Here is a 19,756-nt window from a genome sequence, read left to right as displayed (position 1 = left end):
CGTCGCCATCGTCATCATCAACCTTCCTCCATCACCAATTTCATGATGCTCACCACCGTGCATGAGTAATTCCATCGTAGGCTTGCTGGACGGTGATGGGTTGGATGATATTTATCATGTAATCGAGTTAGTTTTGTTAGGGTTTGATCCCTAGTATCCACTATGTTCTGAGATTGATGTTGTTATGACTTTGCTATGCTTAATGCTTGTCACTAGGGCCCGAGTGCCATGATTTCAGATCTGAACCTATTATGTTTTCATGAATATATGTGAGTTCTTGATCCTATCTTGCAATTCTATAGTCACCTATTATGTGTTATGATCCGTTAACCCCGAAGTGACAATAATCGGGATATTTACCGGTGATGACCGTAGTTTGAGGAGTTCATGTATTCACTATGTGTTAATAATTTGGTCCGGTACTCTATTAAATGGTGGCCTTAATATCCCTTAGTTTCCAATAGGACCCCGCTGCCACGGGAGGATAGGACAAAAGATGTCATGCAAGTTCTTTTCCATAAGCACGCATGACTATATTCAAATACATGCCTACATTACATTGATGAACTGGAGCTAGTTCTGTGTCACCCTATGTTATAACTATTGCATGAGGAATTGCATCCGACATAATTATCCATCACTGATCCATTGCCTATGAGCTTTTCATATATTGATCTTCGCTTATTTACTTTTCCATTGCTACTGTTACAATCACTATAAAACCAAAATTGCTACCGTTACTTTTGCCATTGTTACCACTACTACCATATTACTTTGCTACTAAATACCTTGCTGCAGATATTAAGTTTCCAGGTGTGGTTGAATTGATAACTCAGCTGCTAATACTTGAGAATATTCTTTGGCTCCCCTTGTGCCGAATCAATAAATTTGGGTTGAATACTCTACCCTCGAAAACTGTTGCGATCCCCTATACTTGTGGGTTATCATTCCTCACCCCATCCGCTATCACCCAACACGATAGCCGACGCTAATTGGGTAGGTGGGGTGTTGATGTTCATACCTTGCTGAGGCTGCATGATCGTGGGTGTGCTCCTGGCCGCCTCCAGATGAAGCATACTCTTTGGCCACAACATGATCCACCCATTGCAACCACCAAGCCGCCGCGGGGCCTCATCATCATCCCCCTAGTACAGGAGGAGCCAAATTCTCGTGGCCTGGTTTGACACTGACCACAGAAACCTTGAAGGCGTCAGGGAGGATCAGCCGGCTGTGGAACAATGGTTCCTTCGGCTTCATTATCGTCGCCTTCCCCACGCCCACCTCCTGGTCGCCGATGGTGTACAATATGGTGCACGGGGTTACGTCGACCTGCAAAGACATGTCTGGGACGTGAGACATCCGAAAGGCAACATAAACAGGAGATTATACATTTATTGAAGAGGGCCGGTGTGACAGCTACCGTGAGGGCATCGAGCTCAGCCAAAGACGAAGCACCGACGAGCACGTCCGAGACGGAGGACGGGCTGCTATGAGCAGGTGCGAGAGCCGGTGCAGGAGCTAGTGCGGGAGTAGGTGCAGGTGCTGGTGCAACACTAGTCGAGCTGCTCCTGAGGAAGTCGACAAGGGGAAAGTCCACTGCATTTTTTTTTTGGATTTTGCCTGCTCCAATTGAAAACGACCAGAACCAAGGCACTAGACATATCTGCAATCACCTGTTTTGCGGCAGCTACCGCTGTTGCCACTGTCTCAACTGATTTCTTCTCAACCGCAATCTCAACCTTCTTGTCAATGTTTTCTTTAGTTAACCTCTGTCTTTCCTTTCTCTCCTCCGTGGTCTCATGGTAGTACTTCTTCCACGTGGCGCCGTCTCCGACACCGTGCACGCGTCCATACGACGGCCGAGTGTCCACTGGGAGTCGTTTCAATATGTTCAACGCCCGGTTGAAATCGGTGTCCCACTTGGGCCTCGCCAACGCCTCAGACGGTGAGTCACTTTCGGCCGCAATCCTGTGATGCTCTCTCTGCAAAAGGAACAAGGATCATTTACAAATAAGACTAAATGTGCAGTCGAATTGATCAGAAACTAAAATTACCAGCAGTCTCATGAACTCCATCATGATTGTCCGTCTTGAAAACCTTCTTGACTGAGTCCCAATGGTGTCGTGCCCTAAGGACGTCACGCTCCTGCGGGACGGTGAAGTCCGCCAAGGGGTCTGGGATGCCCAGACTTTCGTGTTTCGCGTCCTCCTTGGCCCATATGGACCTCTTCCCGCCGTAACCATGGCTTCCAAGGTGGTGGCGCCCCATGTTCCTCTGTTGAAGCCCCTTCATGTACTTCGACTTTTTTTGGCAGCTTCGGCCTCGCAAGCCGCCTTGAATATTTCAAACTGCTCTTGCATGATTGTAGGATTATGCTTTACAATCTCGGAGTAGGGTTCCTTTTTGTTGACGATCCGATGTTTCACCCTTGTTTTCCAGGTGGCCAACGCATCACTAAACTTGGTCATGGCGTGTTTGTTTATCTTCTTCATTGCCGGGTCCTTATCTGGATTTCATATTCCTTTTCATCCCGGCCCGGGAACAAGAATATCTGGTGCAGCTTCTTTAGGAGGGAGGGCCTCATATTATCTATATTCTTTAGTTTCTCATCGTTGATGGTGGCGGTTGTCCGTACGATGCAGCCTATTTGATTGCCGTAGCACGATCGCGCTTCCTCAGACGTTGTTGGCTCAAAAATGTCGTCGTCCATCTCCGTGACCACTAGTCTAGTAGTCATGAGCTGGTTTAGGTGCCATAGCCTCTTTGCTTTCGGTTCTATACCGGCTCCGCTAGTCTCGGCGCCGGTCTCAGTCTTAGTGCCGGTCTGCATGTCGATCTCAGTCCCCGATGCGACAGGTGGGCCCAGCAACAACATCCGTTGATTGTCAGCAAGGCTCAAAAATTCGTCTGCCGCCAGGTAGACATTGTCGCAATCACCAGAACCCTGTCCTTCATCGTTGCTAGCCATGTTTCCTATGATTAAACCTAGTCAATTAATCTAGCCTTAATAAAATGAATAATGACATAAAAGGCCTATGTTTTGCAGGAATGTTGACTCCTTCCCGGTGCGGCAAATCCCGGGCACTTGATATGTCCTAGTTTGTAGCACAAGTCATGCCGGAATTCACAGAAAATTTCAACATGACCTTTGCTAAAAACTGGACAAATCGAGCACCTGAAATTTGCCGGAATGGAAACGAATCAACATTCCAGCAAAACATAGGCCACTCGGCTTCATTCCCTCGAAATAACAAAAGGCCACTTGGGCACAATCGAACCACTTCAATGAAAATATATAACATGACCACTTAAATGAAAAGATATAATCAACAATAAAAGTCTAGGAAGGGATCATCTTTAAAATAAAACTTGCCTAAATTATTTTCCTAGAAAAATTGTGGTCTTTTCAAAAATCAAAAACCTTTGCAAAATGATCTTACTAAACAATTCTCTGCCTAGGACAGAACCCAAATTCTATTCTAGCTATTCCTCTCTCTCTCTCTCACATGCACACACATTATTTTCTCTAACCTTTCTCCGCCTAGGACAGAACCCAATTAAATTGCAAAGGAACTCCATTTCTCTAACCCTTCTGACCTAATGCTCTAAAACAATTTTTTCCTCTAACCTAGCGAACCTAGTTAACCTAGCTTATTAACCTAATGAACCTAATTAACCTAGCTAGTTAGTTAACCTAGTTTACCTACATAATTAACCTAATTAAACTAGTTAACCTAGCTAGTGCTCTGTCAAAGCCCTAAATAATTTTTTTTCTTAACCTAGATAAGCAACCTAATGAAACTAGTTAACCTAACTAGTTCTCTGTCAAAGCGCTAACTAAAATTTTGCACTAACCTAGATAATTAACCGAATTAATCTAGTTAACCTAGCTAGTTAGTATGTCCAATGTTTATGCTATGCATGAGAGAGAGAGGAGGGGTGCTTACAGAGGATGGCTCCAGTGGTGGCGAGGGAGGCAGTGGTGGCGAGGGAGGCAGGGGCGTCTCCGGGGACGGCAAGGGAGGCAGGGGCGTCGAGGGTGGCTCCGGTGGCGCCGAGGGCGGCTCCGGTGGCGTTGGGGGCGGCTCCGGTGGCGTCGACGGCACGCGGCTCTGGTAGCTCCGTGGGCGTCGACGTCGGCACGAGATGACGGCGAAGTGGGGAGACAGCGAATTGGGGACAAGGTGGTGAAGTCGAGCGAGGGATTTGGGGGATAAGTGGTGGACAGGGGGAGGGAATCCGTTGGTTAAGTGAAACATAGGGGTAGCGCGTTACTGAAAACGCGCTACTGCTAAGCCTTTCTCCTTTTTCCTTTCTCATTTATTTTTCTTTACATTTTATTTTTTTCTTTCTCCTTTTTCTATTTCTTTCATTTTCATTTAGTTTTCTGTTTGTTTTTCGATTTATTTTCTTTTCGTTAGCAGTAGCGCCTTTCTACGTAAATGCGCTGCTACAACAAACTTAGCGATAGCGCTCTTTCTAGAAGAACGCTACTACTATGTGTAGCCTACCGGCTTAGTAGTGAGAATTTTAGTAGTAGCGCGTTTAACGAGAGATGCGCTACTGCTGAGTTTGTATCTGTAGCACGTTTATCCGGGACGCGCTACTGCTATTTATCACTAGCGCTCTTTTTTAACAAGTGCTACTGCTAAAGTTCTGTGTGTAAGGTTTTCCCTAGTAGTGACGTCTGGACCAACTTCATAACAACTAGAGAGTCCATCTCAATGATAATTAGAGATTCACTTTGCTAGAGGGACAAAGATAGACCTTCCGTACACGCACATAATTCCGTCTCTAAAGCATCTAGATAAGAGAATAACTATCTGCACGAGGATAAACTGATAGTACCGACACGAATATGACTTACTATTACTATATTAACCATGCAAAGAAGCAAACAACCCTACGACTACATGCATGGTATACCTATTATAGACCATGCTTCGGCCAGTTGCGTTTATGCAAATAGTTACACTTGGATTCCATCTAAAAAAGAGGTACACTTGGATTCAACTAGGATCAAAGAGTTGTCATATGGCACCAGTATTGTGCTCCATCCTGAATCTTGGTTGGGGGACACCGGAGGTCTCAATGAAGAATTGAATTAAAGGGCTTGCTTTGACCCTTAGGAGTAGGTAACCCGTTCGCTATCCTTGTTTCTATTTCTATTGCATTCTATCTCATCGTATCACATTCTGTTCTACGATTCCACTTCGAAAAAAGGAAAGAGCATACCTAAGTTCAATAGCTTTACGTCCGCTATCCCGATCATGATTTTCCTACCCTCAGGGGGAAAGTAAAGGCCCTTCCCCCTTTGGAAGGCTGTGGGCGAGGAGGGATTTGAACCCCCGACACCGTGATTCATAGCCACGTGCTCTAATCCTCTGAGCTACAGGCCCAGCGTCTGCTAAAACCAGTTAGGCATCCTTTGGTTCAAAGGAACAGTGGAGGACATATATATATATATATATATATATATATATATATATATATATATATATATATAAATAGAAAATTTTCTTATGGTGACACTAATCCACCTTTGGTTTAAACGAATGTAGGAAAGGAAAAGTTAAGAAAATTTTCTTTTGGCCTTGGTGTGAAAGAAAAAATGCAGAAATTTTGCAATTCACTTGGACCTCCTTTTCAAATTCCTACACACAAAGAATGAGACTGAGATCTTTCGCTGCATAACATGTTAATTATGCCTTTTCAGGTGGCTTGACATTGGTTTGACTTTTTTGCTAGAATTTTCGTGTTTTGCTTATTCCCGTGAACAAACACTCAAATCTGTAAAATTCCAGTGTTTTCCAATCCTTTGTTTTACACATGTATTACTAACCGATTCCCGGGTTTTTGAATCATGTGAGTGAAAGGAGGCCTATTGTAGCACAATTATAGACAATCCAGGTTCTAGAGGAAGGATTTATCACCAGGCGATCTGAAGCACCTGAGTCGCGTGTGTTCCATTTGTTGCAAATAGTCCGCCATGAGGTCCATTTGTGTCGTTTGTAGAAATCCTTCCAGCAATGCCTGGTTGAGATCAAGCCTGGTTGAGGTCAATCTATACCATACATGAATTAACCATCACCATTATGTCTAATGGAAACACATGACATTACCATGTTTCCAAATAGTCCATAGCAAAGCAACAATGATAATATTAAAAGCACTACGTTTGCTCGGACTGATCCAGCATCCAACAACAAACTCATGATCCTTACCAACATATATTAGTAAAACTTCAGAGAGCAATCTCCATATCACTTGAGCAAGCTCACGAGACAATAGACAAATGATCGCAACTCTCTAACTCTTAACAAAATATGTAGGAGGGGCCATCAATAGGACTCCTTTTAGCCGAATTATCACGGGGTAGCAACTTATTCTTGTGGAGTAACCAAAGAGAAATATGAACACGGGGAGGAATAGTAATGTTCAAAATGTGAGTGTACATTTGAATAATCTGACGATGGTTAACCACATCATAGAAAGATTTGGGTGAGTATTCGCCAAATGGATTAAAAATCCACATAAGGCAGTGGATTTCATGGAAGAGAGTGATACCCCTTGGCAATTTCAAGCAGGTCATATCATTGATTCATGAGGTCCTCATTAATTTTGACTTGACGCATTTGATTATAAAAGAATATTTGTGAACTATTTTTGTATGCATTGAGATAGTTAAGATTGGTAAATATAGACAATTGTCAAGCATCTTTACTATTGATTCAGACTTGCCAGGAGTGCTTACATAAGAAGATCAAGTTCATGATAGGTAGCATTCACATACAAAACTATCTTTGTTGTCATCTTCATGCTCGGGGACGAGCATGGACTAAGATTGTTGATGTTGATACGTCTTCAATGTATCCATAAGTTTTATATGTTTCATGCTTAGATTTTAAAGCTTTCTCAGGAACTAACCTACTAATTAAGTGCCTTGTGTCAGTTCATGTTTTCTGTTGTTTTGATATTTTAGGAAAATAAAATATCATGAGACCCTGAAAAAATACAAAAAAGAATCAGAGGGTGTGAGGAGGCCCGAAGAAGTGTTGTAGCCAGAGCGTAAGGCCATGGGTCTCTGATGAGTGGATTTTTCACACTTTCTAGAATATATCCTAGTGGCAAAACCGCTCATATCATATACAGCTAGCACTTTTTCATGCCCACAATGCATAGTTTTCAATCTTTACCTGTCTTATCAAGTTCATTGCATAACTTTTAGTTTTTATTTGTTTTTCTTTGTTTTGTGGTCTTTGCAGGTGTATAAGCATGTCCATGGACCAAGCACGATGAAACAGCCAAGGTTGGGATCAATACGGAGGACTTCCAGTCACTAGGCTTAGGCATTTTGTAGTGTCAAATGTGACATTTTCTAAAGCACCCAAATTAAATATTCAAGACCATAGTTGCATCGGTGTAGTTCATACGAATTCAACAAGCCCAAAAAACGTCGAAATCAAAGTTAGTATGAAGAAATGACGGTTGTGGGAGTCCTGGATTAGGGGGTCTCCGGACAGCCAGACTATCTCCATTGGCCGGACTGTTAGACTATGAAGATACAGGATTGAAGACTTCGTCTCGTGTCCGGATGGGACTCTACTTGGCGTGGAAGGCAAGCTAGGCAATACGGATATGTGTATCTCCTCCTTTGTAACCAACCTTGTGTAACCCTAACCTCTCCGTGTCTATATAAACCGGAGGGTTTTAGTCCATAGGACAACATACAATCATACCATAGGCTAGCTTCTAGGGTTTAGCCTCTCTGATCTCGTGGTAGATCTACTCTTGTACTACCCATATCATCAATATTAATCAAGCAGGACGTAGGATTTTACCTCCATCAAGAGGGCCCGAACCTGGGTAAAACATTGTGTCCACTGCCTCCTGTTACCATCCGCCTTAGACGCACAGTTCGGGACCCCCTACCCGAGATCCGCTGGTTTTGACACCGACATTGGTGCTTTCATTGAGAGTTCCTCTGTGTCGTCGCCGTTAGGCTTGATGGCTCCTACTATCATCGGTAGCGATGCAGTCCAGGGTGAGACTTTTCTCCCTGGACAGATCTTCATGTTCGGCGGCTTTGCACTGCGGGCCAATTCACTTGGCCATCTGGAGCAAATTGAAAGTTACGCCCCTGGCCACTAGGTCAGGTTTGGAAGCTTAAACTACACGGCCGATGTCCGTGGAGACTTGATCTTCGACGGATTCGACCCTCTGCCTTCTATGTCACGCGGTCACGATGAGTATGATTTAGCTCTACCATCAGACAGTGTTCAGGAGATCACACAGGCATTCGCTCTGACCCTCAATTCAGAGCCAGTTGCACCATCCATGGACGGGTGGATGGACCCCGCCACGGAGGCCTTACCTGCAGCGGTGATCGAGCCAAACATCGACCTTACCTTGCACGAGAGTCGTGTTGTTAAACTGCCGGATCCTTCTCCGGCCACGGACTCCGAGCCGCCTGCGCCTGTTCCTATCGAATCCGATTGGGCGCCAATCATGGAGTTTACCTCCGCGGATATTTTTCAGCACTCGCCCTTTGGCGACATACTGAACTCATTAAGGTCTCTCTCCTTGTGAGGAAAATCCTGGCCGAACTATGTCCGGCAGGACTGGGATGCGGACGACGGAGAAATTCGCGGCCCACCCACCACCCACTTAGTAGCCACTGTCGATGACTTAACCGACATGCTCGACTTCGACTCCGAAGACATCGACTGTATGGACGACGATGCGGGAGACGAAGAGGAACCACTGCCCATAGGGCACTGGACAGCCACGTCATCATACGATATATACATGGTGGATACACCCAAAGAAGGCAATGGTGACGAGATGGCGGAGGATGACCCCTCCAAGAAGAAACCCAAGCGCCGACGTCAGCGGCGCCGCTCTAAGTTCCGCCAAAGCAAAAGTGGTGATACCGGCACAGGAGATAATAACACTCCAGATAGTGCCGAAGACAACAACAATCCCCTCCAGCAAGATTTAGAGCAGGAGAATGGAGGAGCCAGCCTTCCTGAGAGAGCGGCAGATGGAGAGGCGGAGGATGATAATTACATGCCCCCCTCCGAAGACGAGGCAAGCCTCGGCGATGACGAATTCGCCATGCCAGAGGATCCCGTCGAACAAGAGCGCTTCAAACGCCGGCTTATAGCCACGGCAAATAGCCTTAAGAAAAAGTAGCAGCAGCTTCAAGCTGATCAAGATCTGCTAGCTGACAGATGGACTGAAGTCCTCGCGGCCGAGGAATATAAACTCGAGCGCCCCTCCAAGAGTTACCCAAAGTGCAGGTTGCTACCCCGACTGGAGGAAGAAGCGTATGATGCGGCTGATCGGCCACCTCGTGGCCGCGATAGAGAGGCATTCCAGCCAAAAACTCAGTCTGCACCCCGACGCCATTCAAATAAAAAGGCATGGGGAGATACGCCAGACCTGCGAGACATATTGGAGGACAAAGCAAAGCATGCAAGATTGATCTACGAATCATGAGGGCGCGCCTCTATGTGAGACGATAAACGTCACGCCGGATACAGTAAAAGTAAATACCGCCGGGCCGAACACAGCGGGCAAGACCCATTTGGGCCGCGTCGCGATATAGACCAATACAGAGGCGTCGCACACCCCTTATGCTTCACAGACGAAGTAATGGATCATCAAATCCCAAAAGGTTTCAAACCTGTAAATATTGAATCATACGACGGCACAATAGATCCCGCGGTATGGATCGAGGATTTCCTCCTCCACATCCACATGGCCCGCGGTGATGACTTACATGCCATCAAATACCTTCCACTAAAGCTCAAGGGACCAGCGCAGCATTGGCTTAACAGCTTGCCAGCAGAGTCCATTAGCTGTTGGGAAGATCTGGAAGCCGCATTCCTCGACAACTTTAAAGGCACTTATGTGCGGCCACCAGATGCCGATGACTTGAGCCACATAATTCAGCAGCCAGAAGAATCGGCCAGGCAATTCTGGACTCGGTTCCTAACAAAGAAAAATCAAATCGTCGATTGTCCGGATGCAGAGGCCCTAGCGGCTTTCAAACACAACATCCGCGATGAATGGCTAGCCCGGCACCTTGGTCAGGAAAAGCCGAAATCTATGGCAGCCCTCACGACACTCATGACCCGCTTTTGTGCGGGAGAAGACAGCTGGCTGGCTCGCAGTAATAGCATATCAAAGAACCATGGTACTTCGGATACCAAGGACGGCAATAGCAGGTCACGTCGCAACAAACATAAGCGCCGCATTAACAGCGATAATACCGAGGATACGGCAGTCAATGCCGGATTCAAAGGCTCTAACCCCGGCCAGTGGAAAAAGCCATTCAAACAAAGTACGGGGGCCTGTCCAGGTTGGACCGTATACTCGATCGCTCGTGTCAAATACACGACACCCCAGACAAGCCAGCCAATCACACCAACAGGGATTGTTGGGTGTTCAAGCAGGCCGGCAAGTTAATTGCCGAAAACAAGGACAAGGGGCCACATAGCGATGACGAGGAGGAGCCCCGGCAGCCGCACACCGGAGGACAGAAGAGGTTTCCCCCACAAGTGCGGACGGTGAACATGATATACGCAACCCACATCCCCAAGAGGGAGCGGAAGCATGCGCTCAGGGACGTATATGAGTTGGAGCCAGTCACCCCAAAGTCCAATCCATGGTCCTCCTATCCGATCACTTTCGATCGCAGGGACCATCCCACTAGTATCTGTCATGGCGGATTCGCTGCACTGGTTCTAGACCCAATCATTAACGGATTTCACCTCACTCGAGTCCTTATGGATGGCTGCAGCAGCCTGAACCTGCTTTATCAGGACACAGTGCGCAAAATGGGTATAGACCCCTCAAGGATCAAACCCACAAAAACGACCTTTAAGGGCGTCATTCCAGGCGTAGAGGCCCATTGCACATGCTCAATTACACTGGAAGTGGTCTTCGGATCCCCGGATAACTTCCGAAGCGAAGAGTTAATCTTCGATATAGTCCCGTTCCGCAGTGGTTATCATGCACTGCTCAGGCGAACCGCATTTGCGAGATTCAATGCGGTACTGCATTATGCATACCTCAAGCTCAAGATGCCAGGACCTCGCGGGGTTATTACAGTCAATGGAAACACAAAGCGCTCTCTCCGAACGGAGGAGCACACCGCGGCCCTGGCAGCAGAAGCGCAAAGCAACCTCTCAAGGCAATCCACCAGTTCGGCACTTCAAGACCCGGACACCTTCAAGCGCGCTCGGAGAAATCGGCAACTAGACCGCCTGGCGCGATCTGAGCTCGCGTAGCAATGCGACCCCCACCCCAGTCCCAGCCAAACGGCGAAACTCGTGCCACGTGTATACAATTACGCATTAAAAATACCATGGGCACAGGTGGGGAGGGGGGCACAACTGCGGCACGCCCCAAGACGCGGCTTAAACCGCACTAGGGCTTCCCGTTTGGTTATTTTTCTCTTTTTCAGGACCTTAATCTCTGGAAACCCTGCCCGGAAGCACTATTGCCGAACACATGATGCAGCAACCAAGGAGGCAGAAAGCTACGTCACACCACGGAATTCCCAAGTGGATTACAATAACAAGCGAAATATTTGATTTAATACTATTCCTCAGCTTGCCCTTGGAAGCGACATAGTCCTACTCTTTGCTTATCGCACCACCTGTATCATTCTGCTTTAAACACACCTTTTCGAATAAACAATGCATAATATTACGACTATTATTGCATTCTTGTTATACATATATGTGTTCATTAATGACGCCTTGCAACCGTACACTTTGGTACGGCCAATACACCAGGGGTTTACATACCCCACAATATGGTGTGAAAAGTCCGAACACTTTCACAAGTGCGGCACCCCAAACTTATAGCATTATATACATCAGCTCCGAATCATGTCTTTGGTCAAATGTTGGGTTTGCCCGGCTCCTATGTTTTGGTACCTTACGTTCCGCTCTATCAGCTAAGGTAGCGCTAGGAGAACTACTGCGATTGTGCCCCGGTTCTGCTGGGCTAAGCACCTCGGTAGAGAAAGCTAAAACTGACTGTCATGATAAGGCGAGAGACTGGTCGCTGTTCGGCGAGGTTTTCGAGTCCCTAAAGACTTGTGCCGCTTAGAGCGAGGGGCCGGCCCTGTCCGGCTTAAAGGCGTGTATCGCGCCCCGAATTCGGCCTTCCGAATACCAGGGGCTTCGCCGAAATTTAAAATTATAGAATTCTATGGCTAAGTGAGAGTGATAAAGCATTATTAGTTCGGTTGCCTTGTCCGTTGTGCTGAGCACCTCCCTAGAAGGACCCAAACATGGGAATAAGAGTGCTCAGGTTTATCCCGAACACCCCAGCACTCGTGGCATGGGGGCAGAAGCCGAGGGCTAGCCATCTCTCAGATTGGATAAACAGCCAAACAGAAGGTAATATTTTAAATTCACACAAGTGTTGCATAGCGCATATGAAACAAGTTTTCATCATACATGATCACACAAGCAAGTTTACTCAAATATTACATCCTTTGAACATTCGTCCGCTACAAGATGGGCACCCTTCAGAACACCCTCATAATAAATTTCGGGGGTGCGATGCTCCTTGCCCTGCGGCGGCCCTTCCTTGATCACCTTCACGGCGTCTAGCTTGGCCCACTGCACCTTCACACGGGCGAAAGCCGGGCGTGCACCTTCGATGCAGACGGACCGCTTGACAACCTCCAGCCGTGGACAGGTATCCACAAGCCGCCTCACCAGGCCGAAGTAGCTGTTCGGAAGGGCGTCGCCAGGCCACAGCCGGACTATAAGGCCCTTCATGTCCTGTTCGGCCGCCTTGTGCAGCTCGACCAGCTGCTTTAGCTGGCCGCTCAGAGGCATCGGGTGTTTGGTCCCAGTATACTCAGACCAGAACAGCTTCTCCGTTGAGCTTCCCTCCTCGGCCTGGTACAACTGTGCGGCATCCGACACGCTGCGGGGCAAATCTGCGAATGCTCCTGGAGAGCTCCGAATTCGGGTAAGTAATCGGTAATTTACTTTCACATGGTTGCTTTGCATATAGAATGCCTTACCCGCCGCTATATTCCTCATCGCATCAATCTCCTGGAGGGCCTTCTGTGCTTCGGCCTTGGCACTCTTGGCACTTTCATGGGCGGCGGCAAGCTCGGACTCTCGCGTCTTCGAGTCACGCTCCAACACCTCATGCTTCGACACGAGAGCCTGGAGGTCTTGCTGCACCTCGCCCACCCATGCCTCTTGCTTTTCTCGCTCGTTGTGCTCCTTGGCCACTTTATCTTCGACCTTGGACAACGCTTGCTTTAGGGTCGCCACTTTGGTCGTGGCCCCTGGCAAATATACAATGATCCTGTCATGTTGCAATCGCATCTTCTTTTATATATACATATCTATAGACAGGGTATTACTTACCCTTGTTCTCCTCGAGCAGCCTCTTGGCAAGGCCGAGCTCTTTCTTGGACCCCTCGAGGTCCTGCTTCAGTGTGGCGACCTCCGCAGTCAGTACGGCTGAGGCCAGCAGCGAAGCCTGCATACGCATATTGACATACTTACATTAGACTCCTGCGATATTATTTGATCCTATGTTCGGCTTTTCTTTGTGAACACCGAACAGAGCATCAGGGGCTATTGTCTATGCAGTAATATTTTTCCTATATTTTAAACACTTACCTCAAAGCCTGTTAGAAGGCTGGCACAGGCGTCAGTCAGTCCGCTCTTGGCGGACTGAACCTTCTGGACCACCGCACTCATAATAGCACGGTGCTCCTCGTCGATGGAAGCACTGTGAAGCGTTTCCAGCAGATTGTCCGGCGCCTCTGGATGGACAGAGGTCACCGGCACAGGCGTCTTGCCCCTCTTGGAAGGAGGACACCTTCCCGAGTCCGGAACCACTGGAGGATACGGCGCGGTGTTCGGCTGAGGGCCGAACTCGGGGCCTTCAGGGGCCTTGTCCCCTCTGCTCCCGGAGTCCGGAAGTTTGCCTTGAGGCGCCTCCGGGACCGTATCCCCTCGATCCGGTGCCTCTCGAGACAATACCTCTACGACGTCCGCAGGGCAAGGGGAGGTGGCGATCGGAAGTGGATCGCTATCCATATCCGATGAGCCCAGGGAACCATCCGATGATACATCGATACTGGCTCGTGGCGGCCAGCATAATCATATTCGGCGTTAGGGAAAGCAGTGCAACAAAGGAATGCTATGAGTTACTCTGGTATCCGAATACTTACGATCTCCCCAGGGGCTTGGCCCTGTGCAACCACTCGTCTTCACCTTCGTCAGCGGCGGTGGAACTGTCTGGAAGGAGAGTCCATCCCTTCTTGGACCCTTCGGCCCCCCAGTTGGGTCGGCCTTCCTTTTCTTATCTCCCCCAACTGGAGGGGGAGCATCTTCTTCTTCTTCCTCGTCTTCGGGGGAGGAGTGCGCTGCAGAGTCATTGGACGGTGAGTCCGACGATGCCTGGCGTCGGGAACTCTTTCGGGTTCCCTTGGCCTTCTTGATCTTCTCCGGCACCTTGTAAGGAGCCGGAGTGAGCATCTCCGTCAGGAGAGCGCCCGCAGTGTCTTCGGGCAAAGGGGCCGGACAATTAATCTACCCCGACGTCTCCACCAAGTCCTGTCAAAGGCATGGAGATTAGACCGCGCACATGATTAAGCTAGGGGAAATAAACGTCCTACGGGACGTACTGAACTCACCGAACGCGCTAGGCGCTTTGCGCTTAGCCTGCGGTCCTCGGCGAGAGAAGGAGGGACCTCGGCGCCCTTGAACAACACCTTCCAGACGTCCTTGTGCGTTGTATCGAAGAGCTCGCTCAGAGTCTGGTGCTGGGCCGGGTCGAACTCCCACAAGTTAAAATCCCGTTGTTGACACGGGAGGATCCGGCGGATGAGCATAACCTCGACTATGTTGACAAGCTTGAGCTTCTTGCTTGCCATACTCCGGATACATTTCTGGAGTCCATCCAGCTCCACCGATGAACCCCATGACAAGCCCTTCTCTTTCCAGGAAGTGAGCCGTGTAGGGAATCCGGATCGAAACTCGGGGGACGCCGCCCATTTGGCGTCGCGTGGCTCGGTGATGTAGAACCACGCCGATTGCCATCCCTTTATGGTCTCCACAAAGGAGCCTTCAAGCCATATAATGTTGGGCATCTTGCCCACCATGGCTCCGCCGCATTCTGCTTGTTGGCCTCCCACCACCTTCGGCTTGATATTGAAGGTCTTTAACCACAGGCTGAAGTGGGGCCAGATGCGGAGGAAAGCCTCACACACGACGATGAATGCCGAAATGTTGAGGATGAAGTTCGGGGCCAGATCATGAAAGTCCAACCCGTAGTAGAACATGAGACCACTGATGAATGGATGGAGGGGAGACCCCAGTCCGCGGAGGAAGTGGTGGAGGAAAACTACCCTCTCGTGAGGTTCCAGGGTAGGGACAATCTACCCCATAGCGGGCAGCCGATGCGCGATATTCGCGGCTAAGTATCCAGCTCCGTGCAGCTTCTTGATATGTCCCTCCGTAACGGAGGAAGCAATCCATTTGCCTCCCGCTCCGGACATGTTTGGAGAAGGTTGAGGGAAGGGATGTGGACTTGGGTGTTGGAGCTCGAGTGCGCGAAAATGGATGAGCAAAGGAGGAAGAAGGCGTGGAAGGGAAGGGGAATCCTTATCCCTTTATATGGGCGGACGAAACTAAGCGTCCCCACTAGCCTGGTAAAACTTGCTTATCCCCCAAGCACCGTAATTGATGGCGCGGTTGGGTTACCCACACCCGTATTGATGAGAATCCCGTGATAAGGGGACACGATCTTTGCTTTCACAAGACGTGTCAAAAAACTGCCTCGCGTTATGTGCGGGGCTTGTTAAAGGAAACGGTTCGAATAATCACCGGGCCGTGACATAATGTCGTGTTGCCAAAACAAGTCAGCAAATTGGATTTGTGGAAATATTATTCTCTCTACGGTGGTATGTGGAACTTATTTTTGCAGGGTCGGACACTATCCTTATATTCAAATTCTTCCGTGGTATATTCGGAGGAGGAACCCGCCTTGCAATGTCGAATACAATACTGCGCGCCGGACCCATTGTCATTGAAAGCCTGGTTCAGGGGCTACTGTGGGAGTCCTGGATTAGGAGGTCTCCGGACAGCTGGACTATCTCCATTGGCCGGACTGTTAGACTATGAAGATACAGGATTGAAGACTTCGTCTCGTGTCCGGATGGGACTCTACTTGGCGTGGAAGGCAAGCTAGGCAATATGGATATGTGTATGTCCTCCTTTGTAACCAACCTTGTGTAACCCTAACCTCTCCGGTGTCTATATAAACCGGAGGGTTTTAGTCCGTAGGACAACATACAATCATACCATATGCTAGCTTCTAGGGTTTAGCCTCTCTGATCTCGTGGTAGATCTACTCTTGTACTGCCGATATCATCAATATTAATCAAGCAGGACGTAGGGTTTTACCTCCATCAAGAGGGCCCAAACCTGGGTAAAACATTGTGTCCCCTGCCTCCTGTTACCATCAGCCTTAGACGCATAGTTCGGGACCCCTACCCGAGATCCACCGGTTTTGACACCGACAGCGGTTGTTTTACTAAAGGGGCCCACAGCAAAAGAAGGCGCTTGGTACTATCGGGCATAGTCATAACGGCGGTCTTACCACCTCTAGAAAAAACGAAAATTGGCCAGATCAAACGTGATTCTTCATTGATTCGGCCCCGCTTGTTCCCATGACTTTCTTGGATGCCAAGGAGGTATTGGGATTGGATTTGACTCATCTAGAGGCCTTGGATCAAAGTGGATGAGCTACATCAATGGAGGAGACCCGAGGAGGCCTCCTATATAAACACCTCCAACCCTAGCCACCGGGAATCATCTTCATCAAGTCACATATGCTCCACCACGTGTCACCACACCTCCATTGCTGCAACTCCACCATAGAGGAAGGGCCAAGACAAGGAAGAAGAAGGGAGGAGAATTTGCCAACATCTGCCACCGGCCGAAGGGCAGTGCCATCTCCATCAACGCCTCCACGCTTCCCCTCTTCCCAAAAGTCATGTTGTCTTGTAACTTGTCTCTACCCTCTTATGTTGTTGAGTAATTACTAGTTCTCGGGGAATAAAGATGAACTCTAGTCATATTTGCGTTGAACGACGATGTGAGATATAAAATCCTCTTCTGCATGTTTATGCTAATATTCTTCGTGATGTTGGGTGAAGTGCACCATCCAACATTTGCCTATTTGGACACAATGATATTACTATTCGGATGAATCTGGGAGAGGAGGTTCATGGTGACAGAAGCTACCCCCTCCTTCAAACCACGCTAAAATCCGTGTGATGGTTGAAAGTGGAGGTAAAGAGGTGACAGTGATACCTCCCTTCCTTCTCTAATCTTTGATAGGGGAATAACGAAGACCACCCATTGGCCCATCCACGAGGAGACCCTTAATCATCATTCTATAACATGCGTGTGAAGGAACGGTGGTGGCGTGTGTGATACGAGAGACTACATGTAGCATCGTATATTGTACCAGGCTCCCCCCATGAAGAGAAAGATAAAGAGTGGCTTAAGTATACAAACCAGAACTATGTCTATGCATATGTTACGTAGATCGTACCAGTAGTAAGGACTATAAACCCCCTGATATCTCTCGAGTACTCAAGCATCGTGATACGTCTCCAACGTATCTATAATTTTTGATTGTCCCATGCTATTATATTATCCATCTTGGATGTTTTATATGCATTAATATGCTATTTTATATTTTTTTTGGGACTAATCTATTAACCTAGAGCCTAGTGCTAGTTTCTATTTTTTCCTTGTTTTCGAGTTTTACAGAAAAGGAATATCAAACGGAGTCCAAATGAGCTAAAAAATTATGGTGATTTTTTATGGATCAGAAGAAGCCCCCAAAGCAAAAGAGTTAGGCCAGAAGATTCCCGAGCCAACGACAAGGGTGGAGGGTGCCCCCACCCCCCTAGGGTGCGCCCCTGCCTTGTCGCTGACTCGTGGACCCCCCTAACTTGAAACCGACGCAAAAAATTCCTATAAATTCAGAAACCCCCAGAAAGAAACCTAGATCAGGAGTTCTGCCGCCGCAAGCCCCTATAGCCACGAAAAACCAATCGGGAGCCTGTTCCAGCACCCTGCCGGAGGGGGAAACCATCACTAGTGGCAATCTTCATCATCCTGACGGTCTCCATGACGAGAAGGGAGTAGTTCATCCTCGGGGCTGAGGGTATGTACCAGTAGCTATGTGTTTGATCTCTCTCTCTCTCTCTCTCGTGTTCTTGATATGGCACGATCTTGATGTGTCGCGAGCTTTGTTACTATAGTTGAATCATATGGTGTTTCTCCTCCTCTATATTCTTGTGATGAATTGAGTTTTACCTTTAAGGTTTCACTATTATCGGATTGAAGACTATTATGGATTTGAGAACACCTGATGTATGTCTTGCGTGGGATACCCGTGGTGACAATGGGGTATTCTATTGATTCACTTGATGTATGTTTTGGCACTCAACCCGCGGATTCCCGAGGTGACATTGGGGTAATCTATGCATAGGGTTTGATGCACGTTTTCGTCCTTGTTTCTCCGGTAGAGATCTTGGGGCACTCTTTGAGGTTATTTATGTTGGATCGAATATTATGAATCTGAAGTTGTTTGATGCATATGGTATAATTGACACACGGATACTTGTGGTGATATTGGAGTATCTAGGTGACATTAGGGTTGATTGATGTGTGTCATATGGTTTATTTTACTACGAACTCTAGGGCTGTTTGTGACACTTATAGGAATAACTTAATGGATTGATCGGAAAGAATAAATTTGAGGTGGTTTCGTACCCTACAAGAAATTTCATCTTATGTTCTCCGCTTTAGGAACTTTGGAGTGACTTTTGTCGCATGTTGAGGGATTTCCATATGATTTAATTATGTTATCATTGTTGAGAGAACTTGCACTTGTGAAAGTATGAGCCCTAGGCCTTGTTCCCAAGCATTGCAATACCGTTTTTGCTCAGTTTTGTTACTAGTTGCCTTGCTATTTTTATATTTTCAGATAACAAAAACCTATATCTACCATACATATTACGCTTGTATCACCACCTCTTCGCCGAACTAGTGCACCTATACAATTTACCATTGTATTGGGTGTGTTGGGGACACAAGCGACTCTTTGTTATTTGGTTGCAGGGTTGTTTGAGAGAGACCATCTTCATCCTACGCCTCCCACAGATTGATAAACCTTAGGCCATCCACTTGATAGAAATTTGCTACTGTCCTACAAAACTCTGCGCTTGGAAGCCCAACACGAGTCTACAATAAGAAGGTTACGTAGTAGACATCAAGCTCTTTTCTGGCGCCGTTGCCGGGGAGGTGAGTGCTTGAAGATATATCTTTAGATCTTGTATTTGAATCTTTTAGTTTCTTGTTTTATCACTAGTTTAGTCTATAAAATAAAACTATAAAAAATGGAATTGAGGTTGCCTCATATGCTTCATCTTTCTAATATCTTTCGTGAAAATGATGGAAAGGAAAACTATGCTCAAGTGTTAGAAGAAGAAGTCTATATAATGTTTGGCACTAAATATTTTAATGATGAGCATGATTGCATGTTGTTAGTACGAATTCTTTGAATATCCATGATGCTAATGATATGCAAAGCCACAAGCTTGGGGATGCTATGTTTGATGAAGATGATATTTTTTGTCCCCCAAGTTTTGATGAGCAAATTTACTATGATGATAGCA

This window comes from Triticum dicoccoides, chromosome 4A (assembly GCF_002162155.2).
Source record: "Triticum dicoccoides isolate Atlit2015 ecotype Zavitan chromosome 4A, WEW_v2.0, whole genome shotgun sequence".
NCBI lineage: Eukaryota > Viridiplantae > Streptophyta > Magnoliopsida > Poales > Poaceae > Triticum > Triticum dicoccoides.
The sequence above is the reverse complement of the archived record's forward strand: the minus strand, read 5'-3'. Positions refer to the sequence as shown.